General features: G+C 37.3%; 1 protein-coding gene across 3 annotated transcripts in view; it reads right to left on the bottom strand.

Annotated features, from left to right (window-relative positions):
* The window catches only part of BTBD9 (BTB domain containing 9), a 345,479-nt gene that overhangs the window by 92,867 nt on the left and 238,003 nt on the right, over nucleotides 1–14,609 (bottom strand). The gene's annotated exons all lie outside the window — the stretch shown is intronic.

Raw genomic sequence — 14,609 nt, 5'->3', positions numbered from 1 at the left:
GCATTCACTGATGATCAGCAAGGTGGCTCTGAGCACTGTATCACTCAGGGAACCTCGTGACGGAGGCTTTGTATTGATATGTGCTTCCTTAATCACAGCAGCAGTGAGAAGAGAGTGAACTGGCTCTTAAGACTCTTCCCCCAAAGCAACACACATCACTTTGCTCACATTTTTTTATTAGCTAAGGCAAGTCACAGGGTCTCACCTAACTTCAAAGGGAGTAGGAGAGGGCTACCTTGCTCTGTGACCAAAAGAAGGAATATTTGGCCAACAATATTAACATCTACAACAAACATTAAACCAGGCTGCAGGAACATTCAATAGATAGATAAATCTAGTTTAGTTGTGTAAAGTCTATAACATATTTCAATGTATAAATATACCAACGGGACATTTGGATTGTTACTGCTGTTTTATGATTACAAACAAGTGTCTTCTTGTGCACATAGGTAAGAGTTTCTTCAAGGAATGTATGAGATGTGTGTGTGTGTGCATGGATATATGGAAGTGGAATTACACTCATGGCTGAGTCACCTCACTGGCAGGGTGCCAATCCTTTTTCAGTTCATGTATTAAAAGTTAAAATATTTAATCTTTCCCTTTATGATTTGTGCTTTCCCTCTCTTGTTTATCAATTCTTTCCTACCCCAAATTCATAAAGATATCTTCCGATATTTTCTTCTAAAAGTTAAGAAATTTTGCTTTTCACATTTGGCTCTTTAATCTGTTTAGGATTTATTTTTGGTATCCTATGAAATACAGATCTACTTTCATCTTTTATTCATAAGGTTAGCCAATTTCCCCAGCACCATTTAGTGAACAGTCCATCCTTTCCCCCACTGATTTGTTACTTTAGTCACATACGAAGTTTTCATACATATCCACATCTCTTTTTGAGATCTGTACTGTTTCCCTGATTTGCCTAGTCTTCTGCCTTTACCACGCAGCTTTCTTTTTTAATTGAAGTAACATTGTGTTAGTTTCTGGTGTACAGCACAGTGATTCAATTATACACATATATACATACTCTTTTTCATTATAGGTTATCATAAGATATTGAATACAGTTACCTGTGCTATACCATAGGACCTTGTTGTTCATCTATTTTATATATAGCAGTTTGTGTGTGTTAATCCCAAACCCTAATTTATCCCTCCTCCACCCCTTTCCCCTTTGGTAACCATAAGTTTGTTTTCTATGTCTGAGAGTCTGTTTCTGTTTTGTAAATAAGTTCATTTGTCTCATTTTTTTAGATTCTGCATGTAAGTGATATCATATGATACTTGTCTTTCTCTGTCTGACTTACTTCACTTAGTATGATAATCTCTAGGTCCATCCGTGATGTTACAAATACCATTATTTCATTCTTTTTTATGGCTGAGTATTATTCTATTATTTATATATACCACAACTTCTCTATCCAATCATCTGTAGATGGACATTGGGGTTGTTTCCACGCCTTAGCTTTTGTAAATAGTGCTGCTTTGAACACTGGGGTGCATGGATCTTTTTGAATTGGAGTTTTCTCCAGACATATTACTATGCTGCTTTAATTACTGTAACTTTACATTATCTTAAAATCTGCTAAAGTGAACACCTTTCCTCCCTTTCCTTTCCCTTCTCCTTTCTTCTTCAAAATTACCTTAGATATTCTTGGCCCTTTCAGGGAAAATTTTCATCTTGTTTTAAGTTTTCAAGAACACTGGCATAAAATTATTCACAAGTATATTCTCTTTACTATTCCAAATATCTTATTTGTACCTTTTCTTTCTTTTTTGGTCAGTCCTATACATGTTTGTCTACTTTATTAGTATTTTCAAGAAACCAATTTTTGATTTTGCTGATTCTTTTTTTTATTTCCTACTTCACTAAATTCTGCTCTTTTTATTATTTCTTCCTTCTAATCCCTTGGATTTATTCTATTTTTTTCTAAATATCTGAAGCAACTGCTTAACTCATTAATTTTTCTTCTTTTCTAATAAAAGCATTTAAAGCTAGTATTTTACCTCTAAGTCCTGCTTTATCTTTATCCTTTAAGTTTTGACATACAGTGTTTTGAAGAGTACTGGTGAGGTATTGTGTAGAATGTTCCTCAGTTTGGGTTTGTCTGACATAGTGTTTTAAAAGTTGATCACATCTAAGGATTTCTAATTTCCATTGTGATTTTTCTTTGATCCATAAATTATTCATAAGTATGTTTTTAACTTTTCAAGTTATCTTTTTGTTACTGATTTTAAATTACATTGCAATATGGATAAAAAAGTGTGGTCTGTATGATACTGACTGTAGAATTTGTTAAGATACACTCTTTTGTATCCTAGTACATGGTTAATTCTTATTAATATTTTACATGTGCTTGAAGAGAATGCGTATTCTCTAATTTGGGAGGTGTATGGTTCTATATATATTTACTATATCAAACTTACTGTGTAGTTCAAATCACTTATATGCCTACTAATTACTACTAGGAGAAGTTCATTTAAATCTCCCGTTATGAACAGATCTATCAATTTCTCCTTATAATTCTGTCAATTTTTGCTTTATATATTTTGAGACCATGTCATTTCATGTATATCATTTTAGAATTACATCTTACTGATGGAATGAACCTTCCTTCATTATGTAATATCACTTTTTACTTCTAATAATGCCTTCACCCTAAAATCTACATTGTCTGATGTCAAATAAATATAGCACTTTTATTTTGGCTACTATTTCCTTAGTATCACTCTTCTACTTTTCTGGTCTCTTGTAAATAACATATAACTGGGGTTTTGAGAAATTCAGTGCCCTTTGTCTTTTAACTGAAAGATTTATATGAGTTACAGTGTTATTACTGATGTACATTAATTCACTTTTATTTCCTATTTACAAGTTATTTTTTTTCTGCTGCTTCCTCCACTTCTCTGTCCACTCTGTTCCTGTTTTCTGATGGATTAAGTTTCCTTTATTTTCCCCAACAGCTATCAGCTATCTTTACTGATTTGGTTTGGAAGTTATAAACTATAATTCTATTCTTTTACTACATTTCAGACGTGTATACCAGACTTAACAATGTTTAAAATTAAAAATCACATATTCCCTTCTCCTGAACAATAAAAAAGATCTTAACACTTTTTCATACAAATCACTTGCCTCCTGGCTTGTTATTCATATCTAACATTTTAGTTCTACCTTGTTTTATACTTTCTCAATCAGTCATTTTTAAAAAATCATTATTTCATAGTCAAAGCTTATTTATCCACATTCGCCAATTTATTCACCACTACTTTTTTTTTATATTCTCCTTTCTTCTTGGCCCAACTTCCTTCTTTCTAAGACACACGCACCAGAGTTCAGTAAAATTTTTGTTTGAAAGTGTATTTTGCCACCACTCTTGAAAAACAGTTTATTTAGGTATAGAACTCTAAGTGAAAAGTTGTTTCTCCTCAGCATTTTCAAGATATTATTCCACAGTCTTCTGGCTTCTACTGTTATGTCTACTAAAGTCTGCTATCCTTCTGTTATAATTTTTTTTCCTCTACAGTTAACTTTAAGGTTTTCTTTTTGTTTTAGGTGTTTTGCAATTTCACTATGTTGTACATAGATGTAGATTAGATTTATCCTGCTCAGGACGGAATATGAGCATGTATGGCTTTTATCAAGTTTGTAACATTATGATCATTATTTCTGTGAGTATTGATTATCCTTCATTTTCTGTTTTAACTTCTTCTAGAATTCCCATTAGAACTCTGCTGGGATTTTTCATTCCATCTTCTATATTTTTTAACCTTCCTTTCATTTTCCCCCTTCTTTTCCTCTTTTTGAAGCATTCTGGTTAATTTCTTAAAATTACTATCTGTGTTCACTAATTCTCTTCAGGTGTGTCTCATCTGCTATTTAACCTGTCCGTTGAGCTTTAAAGTTTCACTACCAAACAAAAATTACCCAGTATTGAAAATAAATGAACTGGAGTTATGTGTGTCAACAAGGGTCAATCTCACAAAGAAAGTTAAGAAGAGGAAGTCAGAAAAATACAAAGGGTATAATTCTATTTCTAATGTTTAGTGATAGACACCTAGTGAATCTCACCCATGTGGTGAGATTAGAAAGGAGAACTGGGAAACAGTAAACACTAAAATTCAGATGAATGGTGACCTCTGGATAGGAAGGCAGTGAGAACGCACCTAGGGGAGGAACACACAAAGAGCTCTGAAGTTGGTAGTGTTCTGTTTCTCAGGCTGGGTGAGTGTTCCTGCTCTCCAAACTTTACATATATGTTCCTTATATTCTTTTGCACAAATGGAATATTGAACAAAATTTTAAAGTTCTTTCTACATATTTTAACTGTTTTTATCAAAACCAGAAAGATGCAAGTGATTTCAGGGGCTTTGAAAGAATAAATCTTTGGGGATTCTTTTGAATGCTGATGCCCTCTGTAGTGTCCACTGGGTCTTAACTGCTGTCTTTGTTGACTCTCCCTGAGCTTGTCAATTTCCTCCTAAGCTAACTTACTGCTTCGCAGTTTCATCCCTCGATAATCTGATTTTAACTAGTGGTCAATTAGTGCAGCAGCATCAGAGACAATCACAAAATCATTACTGATATGGTTCAAGCTCTTTGGGAAACAAGGCTGGGATAAGCACTCAGAATAGCTTTTCTAAAGACGTATTTATAAATGGGTTTACTACAGAAGATTCTTTCAGTCTCCAACATTTTCTCTAAGCAAAACTGCCCTAGCAATATCACCCTCTGACCCTCTGGAATCTTAAGGTAGTCTAACATATGTTATATTAAAGAATTTTGCCTTCGTAAAACAAAAAATTCCATATCTATATGCTGGAGAAGAGTATTCCATAGTTTCCACTTTGATCTTGACATAATTGTTCATTAATGTTTTTCAGCAAAAGTCTGGATATACAAAGGGTGCCCAACAAGATAAACACAGACACATCTCAACAAATTCACAGAGATGGACTGTATTAGTCCATTTACCCCAACTCCAAAATTTCCTTTCAAGAAATAGCTTTTGCTAAACTCTACTAGCAACTAGTATTTACTTCATAAGAAATAAAATCAGAAGATCACCACTTTTCTTATTCTCATTCCTGTTTTCTTAATAATGAGTCAAATTAACAATATAATGACCAAATGAAGCCAAAAAGCTGTAAGAAGAGAAGGATAGAGACCTGGGCACAAACCCTGTGGATAATGATTTTCTGTAAATAACCAAGATGAGACCAACATTCCAGCACTGTGCTGATTCTTAACATCCAAATCAGTATCTCAATCTGATCTAATTTGACAATCAGAGATTTATAAATGTGAGTTTCATAGAAGCAGGAACTTTTGTTTCTTTTTTTTCACTGCTTCCCAACTGCCCAGAAACAGTGCCTAGCATATAGTAGGTATTAAATAAATATCTGCTAAATGAATGAATCAGAGCTGGAAAATCACTCCTATGTAGGTTGGGACACTTAACCTTGCTTAACATAGCTCCTTACCCAAAGCTAGAAAGTCTACAAGTTACTGAATAAAGCAGAAAAAAAATTGCTTTCTCAGGGAAAGTTTTCTTAGAAAAGTAAAATATGATCAATCTCTGGGTCCTGACCTAAACAGTAAAAAGAAAAACATGCCCACTGCAGAAGAGCTGCTTTATAAGCATACACACACCTTCAGTTCTCTCAACTTCTCTTCACCTAAAAGTTTATCCCACATACAGCAAGTTTCGTTATTCATATTTTAGTAGACTAAAATATTTTCTCATGGAGAAACCATTTGGGGCAGAACAGGAGGAAGAGGAGGAATGTACATAACAATTAAGCTTTTAAAGACTATAAATGCTCTTTTATGCCTGATGGTATCCTATCTGCTTTAGTCACACTAGAGGCGTCCTCACAGAAGAGGTTTAACCCAGATGTCACAGGCCCCTTCCTCCATTTCAGCAGGAAATAATTCTGTTATTAATTCTTCTTCCTAGAAACACAAACCTCAGCCTGCCTAGTTGGACTGCCTAATAATTACTCAATGGTTTGAATAAGTTCTGTAGTGTTTTTTCCTGGGAAAAATTAGAGACCGATTCTAACTGACTGCAATGCACAGAAGGTGCCATACTGTTTTTCCGTCTCGCAGGGGTCGGGCCACTCCCCACTTGAATGTTCATTACCATCTTTCATATGCGTCTGATAAATTTATTAAAAACACCATCTGGATGGGACTCAGCTTTGTGCTGTATTTCCAGTCTTCCAGTTTCCTCCCTTGTCCCACTGGAATTTCTGCCCCAATTTGTGTCACTTTGTTTACAAAACCATCCTGCCAAAATCCAGCATCCTGAGTCTGTCTCTTTCTGGTTTTCCTTTGCCATTCTTCAGCTACATACCTATTATTACAAAAGCCTGTGCTAGAAGCAAAGGCAAAGGGGAAGTGCCTGAGCAGAAATTACTTTTTCCCCTCTGTACAATAGCAATTCTGCTCAGACAAATTTAATTTGCTGCTTCTGAATGCAAAAGCTGCATGTTAACAAAGTGTATACATTCTGCAAGTGTATGAATATTGGGATGACTCAGACTGTGGGGAACTGCAGAAAAAGTGATCTGAAAACAATTTTACTGTTCTCTGTTCTTACGCAGCACCAGGGGTGGCCAACAAGCTGCCCGTAAATTTAATTCAGGAGTAATAAATGTTTTAAAAGGCAGTATTACTTCACTAGGACATGACCTGAGCGCCACCTATACCAGCTATATTTAAAGATAAGACTGACATGTTATTTAACTGTCTCCAGAGATCACCTTTGAGAGGTATGGGGAAAAACCCACTTGAAGCAGATTTTTAAAAAATGAAATAGCACTTAGCACTTAGAGAGGACTGTCATCTTCAAAAACAGTGCTTGTGTTGGGCTTCAATCAATGTTTCCTGGCTGTTTTCATTACAAATTGTTTTCTAACAGCACAGCGGTTCACACAGTCATCAGGTGCTTAATAGACTCAGACTAGATTCTTTTCCATTGCCAAGATTTTCAGAGATACAAAGTATATCCTTCACAAAGACACCTAGGACAGTAGCTTAAGGTCACATATAGATATTCCCCTATACAGACCTACACTTTTTTAAAAAGAGGAACTCGCCCCCTAGGGGCCCATTCCTAGGCCTACAGAGGAACTTGCTGCTGACCAGACAACCTCCCAACCCAGCTGAGATCCAACCTTCTGTCAACTTACTCTACAGGAAAAAAATACTCACAGCTGTTATGTCTGAACAGCTGTAAAAGAACAATAGCTAATTAGAGCATAAGCCCATCTTCCTTGAAATCTATCAAAAAGCTACGAAAATGCATTCTGCAACACTGGCTATGAGTTACAGTAATTCCTAGTTTTAGCTATCAAGTTAAAAAAACCATAACTACATCACTAAAGAAAAATCCTTTATAAACACTTCCTTCCCCAAATTTTACCCCAGTTCCCAGCTCTGTGAAAAGCCTGCTTCCTAACATAACTGTAAAGGATTCAGTAGTGACCACCTCTCCATATCTGCTGTGGGAAGCCCGTGGGAAGAAACGAGACCATGCCTTTTGAAGCAGGAGCCGCATTTCTCTGAGCCTCTTTCCCTTTTTCCTGTTCTCATTTCTGTCTGTTTCAGTTAGTATACATCTCAGTGTTCTATCATTCCTGTTACAGCGCCAATTCTGACATTGCCAAGGTTGCCCAAATCACACCATACCTTGAGATTGCAAGGACTTTTGACAATTATGCTGGGCTCTATTTAGCCAGTGACAGGAAGAGTTAACACCTTTCCAAACTTTCAGTGTGGCTTTCCCTCCTCCCAAAATATGCAAACTTTATAACTTCATCAAGCTAGAGTACCAAACATTTCAGAGAAAATGGCAGTTTTCTAGAAGACGAAGATGAGAAATCAGAGGTGGCTATTCCCAGGAGCAAAGTTGAGATGAGGGGTCAGGTGGGGGCTGTGGGTCTCAAATGTGCAAGTTCACCAGGATCAATGAATTCTCTCTTACCCTGGGGCCTTTGAGAGAAAGCATGTTCCAGAACCGACTGCTTAGGAGGTTTACTCTCTGTGTAGTTTTCAAACTCCAGCATTCACACTGGAGGCTTTAGCTGTGAAAAACTTCAATTCAAAAAGACCTTCAAGAATCAAGCATCAGATGTTTAACACCAGTAACCACTGCAGTGTATCAAAGAGGGATTCACTCTGCAGGCAAGGACCTTTAAATTTCAGACAAAGGAATTTCCAGATGTAAGAAAAAAGATATCCCAAACATTCCGTTCTGTATTTGAACTAAAAGGCAGTATCTCATTGGGGTGATGCGTCCCTTTTTCTCTGGACATGATGTGTCAGAGAAAGAGAGTTACATCTGCCCCCTGCATCAGGACAAGGTATTCAAGCTGAGGGAAATACCTAACATACAGAGAGTCATTGAAATCTGTCTTGCAAGTTTTGGAAATGGTTTCTCAAAAAAATTTTTTAAAGTTGTATGTAAAGGGCATCTTTTCTATGAGTAGTATCATAAGAGTTCTACATGGATTTATTTTTCCTTATGTCCTAAAAGATGTTGAAATCAACAGTTATTTTTGTTCCATGCTACTGGCTGAAAGGTCTTGTCAGGCCACAATTCTGTGACTTGAGGTAAGAGATGTCACCATAGCTTGAGGGAATATTTCTCATTCATGTTAAGCACAGAACAAAGGATGTCCAAAGGTTTTCAAAATGTCCACAAAAGAAGTTGTGGTTTGCAAGGAAATTTTTGTGTGTGTATTTTTTTAAACCATCCTTTAACAAAATAGAGCTTTTCTCTTTTTCTTTTTTTTTTAATTTTAAGCTGGAAGATGCATCTGATTCAAACTTTAACAATTTTAAGTCAGAATGATTCTGAGATAATGGCTAACTCTTGAGTCTTAAGATCCTGAATGATGGTCCTTTAACATTATCAATAAACGTAAAATTTGAGTTTCTACTAACAATAGTTATCAGCAGTGAGGCATTCAAACATTAGTGGAGTTCTATACATTTTTACAATCAGATCTGTGTCCAGTATGCTCCTAAAATTCCACTTTGGCAGAAACTTCCTGCCACAGATTTTGGAGGCAGAGAGAAAAAGGTTGGAAATGACACCAAATTTTCAAATATCTTAGTTCCCACAAACCATCCTGGATTGAGTTGTGTGAGAAGGAAAGACTCTGAGAATCTCAAGGGAGTGTGACTGAAATTTAGAAGAAACATACCAGTAAATGTGAATGTTAACTTCTGAATATTGAGCTCTCAGAACTGAGACTCTAATCCAACCCCACAGGACGCCTGAGGGAAAACTTGCCTTCCTGGGCTCTCCCTGTTTTAGCCTGGGGGGCCAGCCCAGGGCTGTGGGGAAGTTGAGCTATCTCCTGGGGGAGACTGAGGCTTTGCCTCCCCAACAGGTAAACTGGGGGTCCCTGGGGAACTTTGTCTACCTAGCTTCAAAGACTGACAATCAAAGTCTTGCCAATGACCTGGAACAACTTTATTCATACTCCGCAGTAAAGGAGTTACCAGAAAAAAAACCTCAGCAACACATACAATTTACACTGCCTTCTGGAGGCCAAAATTAATCTAGATTGAGGCAACAGAATCATGTTTTCCAGTAGACTTACGCTGTGTGATGGAAAGTTTTGTGTAAAATACAATAAAAGGCAATTTAAAAACCACCTTCTGCTACTATTTTCAATTAATTATTCTTTTAATGGTTTACACTTAGTGCTTTGGGAAATGAAAAGTGGGTCCAAGTATTTTTAAACAGAACTTTATAATAAGCATGTTGGTAGCTGTCTTATTTCTGAGTTCTAGATCTCTTTGCATCATGCTACGTACTTAATTCTGAGAGGGGAAAAATGTCTGCTCCTCCTGCCTGCCCAAAGCTCAATCGTCCACTGGACAAAGCAATGGACTAGAAGGCAGGTACCTGAAAAACTCAGTTCTGTAAACCGTTTCCTACGCAATCTCAAGGAGACCACTGAACTGCCCCATAACTCAGCTTCTTTACCCATAAAGAGAATAATCCCTTCTCTCTACCTTCTTATGAATATTGAAAGAATAAATTAGATCATGTTTACAGAAGCATCTTGACATTTCCAGAGAATCATAAGATCCAGGCTTGGTACTTCCCTAACCATGACAGCCAGACCTTTCTCTAGATGGAAAGGGTGGTGAGACCAGCATTTCAGAAATCTGGGTATTACCCAAGAGGGGAGATGTTTATTCTCATGAGCCACCCTGTAATTGTACAAGAATAGGTGGCAGGGGAAGGAAGAACCAATAACAATTCTACTGACCAGCAAAAAATCTATTAGCACCTGCTAGTGTAATATGCAGCTGGCAGTATCAGAATAACCAAGAAAGCAGTTCCTTCTGGTCGATATTTGCTGGGCACAGCAATTTCTGACCTACTGAATCAGATCAAGATTATCCGAGTCATAAGACCAAAGGAGGCTCTTTGTGCTAACAGTACAGTGGCTGGGGATCTCTTTTCATTAAACAAAGGGGTCTGCCCACAGTCTGCCTTCTAGGACAGTCACTGCTTTGAGGTTTCAAGAGCCATTACAACCGAGTGAACAAATCAAAACAAAATAGATTTTAAAAAAAATCACAGACATAAATAGGCTTACAATTTATCAGTGATATGGACAGTGATAAATGCTACGTGGGTGCTCTACTCTTCTTGGGGGAAGTCAGGAGGGGGAGCAGGGAGAGAGGAGAGAAGAGGGAGAGGAAAGGTCCTCTGCAGTATTTAGATGGTCTTCAAATGTTCATAATTTCCTTAGGGTGTGCTCATTGCCAAGTTGACAGATGTTGCTGGAAAAACCTGTACTATTCTGAAGAAAGGCTAACCTTTCCAGAGTGAGTGGGAGGGAGGGAGACAGCCCATACATTCGGTGAAGAGATGACATTCAACTGGACAGCAAACTACCCTTAGCATGCTGGATCTCTGAAAGGCTGTGTGATAACACTGCCAAAGAGAACAGTCCTGGGAGAAATCTCATTTCACCATGGTTTTCCTTGCCATGAGCTTAAATTCGTTTTTAAAACTAAATTTCAGATGCCTAGACAAGTAAATATTTATTCATTATTTATTACTTTTTTAAACTACGAAGATTCCGAGTGCTAAGCTGCATAACACTCGCCTAGGAGAAGTCATATGTGTTTGCCCACTTTTTCATTCACTCTTCCTTGTACTTTATACACAAAGAGAAATGGGTTCTTCAAAGCAAACTGTCAATGATTTTACTCCAGACTTCCCCACTGGGTGCAAACATACATCCCTTGACAATTCCTAAAGAGAGCCTTCCAACAGAAGACTGAAAATGCTGAGGATTAATTTAACATGGCAGTATTGAGAAACAGACTCACAGACCCAAAAAACAAACTTAGAGTTACCAAAGGGGAAAAGGAGTGGGGGAGAGATAAATTAGGAGCTTGGGATTAGCAGATACTAACTACTATACATAAAATAGATTAAAAAAACAAGGTCCCACTGTAGAGCACAGGGAACTATATTCAATGTCTTGTAATGGCCTATAATGAAAAAGAATATATATATGTATAACTGAATAACTTTGTTGTACACCAGAAACTAATATGACATTGCAAATCAATAAGTTTTCAATAAAAGATTCTGTTTAAATTTTAAATAAATAAATAAAATTTTAAAATAGTGGTTTTGCAAAGCCTCAGTCCTTTTCCACCAAATAAGAGAAGAAAGCACATTAGGCCTTCCTTGCTTGAGATCTTCAGCAGTAGGTCAGCCAGTGCAACATCAGCATTTGAAGTGCTAAGAGCTGGGGCTGGGGCAGGAGGAGAAGCCAAGCGTGGCCAGACCCCTCTTTGAGCACACATTGACTCTGTCCTCTTCCTGAGGGGACTGCATCTCCTTTTCACCTCCAAGATCGTTCTCTTGCATTCAAAAATCCACGTGCTCTTGCTCATTAGTGTGATCATAAGTCATTTGTTCCTGTGCCCTGGTTACACTCAGTGTTTTTATCAGGAGAAACTCACCTAATGTCCTCGTATGAAAGGCAGATTACCAACCCACCCATTTAAAGATTAACAGTAATGTGCCACAAAGAAAATTATACCTCCAGCATGAAAACCTGCAATTGGGGGACCATTTTACAGGATCACACTCATTTATATCAATTATCTTGTTTATCAAAGACAATGAAACCCAAACTGGCAGTAAAAAGGTACAGAGTGCACTATGAGGAATAATTAGGTCTCACCCTCCCAGAGGCCAGAGCCATTTAGCACTTCACTTTGGGAGGTGATGTTTACAGTATCTGTTTTATAACTCTCTCCACATTAACTTTAAAATGCCAAAAGCAGGCAGTTTATTGTTTATTATACAAAATGTCACATATGTAAAATACTGAGATATAAAATTATTATAACCATCTACCGTAAGAAATTCTTCCTTTTAGATTTTATAGTTTGTCAGTCTCTGGATCTCAGCTTAACTACCATTATATGGACTGTGTATGCCAGGTAGTCACAGTCTGGTGAATAATCTTCTCTGCATGCTCTGTGTCCTCAGCCAAATGAGAAATAAAAATAACATATGAAAATTACTACTACAGTTTAAAGTAACATGTACTAAGAAGAATGAGAGATGTCTGAATAGTAATATCATGTGTTCTGATTTCATTCTGTCTCTGAGAGTGAGATTCAGAGACTCATGATGCAAAGCTTACTGAAGTAGCTTAAACTGATGAGACTGAGTGTGCCCCGCCCAACTTCTTTAAAGCCACTGTGTGCTGCCACCAACACCCTGTGTCTACCCTAGAATCTCTCCATCATGATACTCCATCCCAGCAGGAGAATTTGTTTTCTATCACCTGACAATTTGCAGAGATCAAATCCCTTCTCTCTGTAATCCACTATTCCAATCTTGCCAAAACTAACTCTTCAGGCAATTTCTTTGTCTTTAGGCTCAAAGAACCCAATTCCCCTCTAGAGCCATACAAATTAGACAGACAGGAAGGAGAAGAGCGTGGCAGGAAAGACAGGCGGAAGTAACATAAAGCATTGTGTTTCTATGGGGAAGGAAACTATAGTCCAGTAAGTCAGCTGGGGTGGGAGGACTCTAGGAGGGGTCCTTTATAACCCATTAGGCACAGCTTATACACCAGAAGTTTTGTGACTAAAATTTAATAAAACAAATGAATAAAAATAGATACCAATTGACTATGGAACCCCCACTTCAGCCCATTTGGAAAACATACCATTTTGTGCCTATAGTAGGTTAATCCCTTCTGAGATCACTGAGCTCTTGGAAACATGTGAATCTGCTTGACACCCACACAATCAGTGAAGCACTGGTGAGAAACTCACAGCCATGGTAGCTCATCAAGTCATCACATTTATAGCTAAAAAGGAACCTTAAGGACCACTTAGTTCAAGGAATAGATCATTTACATCTTACTACATATTGATCCAGAAAAAAGTAGGGAAAGCTTCTCAAGTCATTTTAATATAACTTTGGTTATAAAATTACTTAGAGACAGGATAAGAAAAGAAATCTATAGGCCCCAAATGTTAACCACTACATATAAAAATAGATAAAAAAAAAATTTCTTCCATATAGCAGAGGGAACTACATTCAGTATCTTGTAATAACATTTAATGAAAAAGGATATGAAAACAAACATATGTATATATATATATGCATGACTAGGACATTGTGCTGTACACCAGAAATTGACACATTGTAACTGACTATAGTTCAATAAAAAAAAATTTTATAGGCTCACTTTCAGAAAATAGGTCTAAAAACTCTAAAATAATTAGCCAACAAATCCAATAATTATTTAGAAAATACATATGTCCAAGTAGTAATTATCCTAGGAATGCAAGTATGGATCATGATTAGAACATCTACCATTTCAGTGGATTAAAGAGTGATTCTGAGCAAAGGAGTGCTCCAATAAGATTACTCCAGCTGGAGCGTGGAGGACAATGAGGATTAGAGAGGATGCAGGGAGACCCATGAGTAGGCAGATGAGGGCAGTAGTGAGGAGACATGGTGGAGGTTTCCTCTAGGGTAGCAGCAGCAGCAGTGGCAAAACAAAACAAAACAAAACAAAACATGGGTAATCAGAGAAACAACAACGAGACACTACTTTAAGGCCATCATAATGGCAAAGAGTAGGAGAACATATATGTTTAGTGTGGGTGTGGACACGTGGAGAAACAGGGCTCTCATGCACTCCTGGTGGAAGGAGCATAAACTGGCACTGCCCTGCAGGAAGGCAATCTGGCAGCACGGATCAAAATTAAAGACGTGCGTGCTTAGACATATGTACTTTAGTACTCAGGGATCGTGCATTTGAATACAGGTCTCAGAAAAATCCTCACGCACATACAAAGGAAACGGAAACACAGAAATTCACTCCAGCATTGTTTCTGAGAGCAAGAAGCTGAAGGCCACCTAGGTCTCCATCACCAGGGGAGTGAATGAAACAGGTGAGAGAGATATTAACACTATCTACCTTACAAGACTTTGTGAAGGTTAAATGATTTTATGTAAAGACCTTAGTGTCTGGCAAATAAGAGCTACATAAATTCACTAAAAATACATCCAGAATTATTATGAT

Source organism: Vicugna pacos, chromosome 20 (genome assembly GCF_048564905.1).
Source record: "Vicugna pacos chromosome 20, VicPac4, whole genome shotgun sequence".
NCBI classification, from domain to species: Eukaryota; Metazoa; Chordata; class Mammalia; order Artiodactyla; family Camelidae; genus Vicugna; species Vicugna pacos.
The sequence above is the reverse complement of the archived record's forward strand: the minus strand, read 5'-3'. Positions and strand labels throughout refer to the sequence as shown.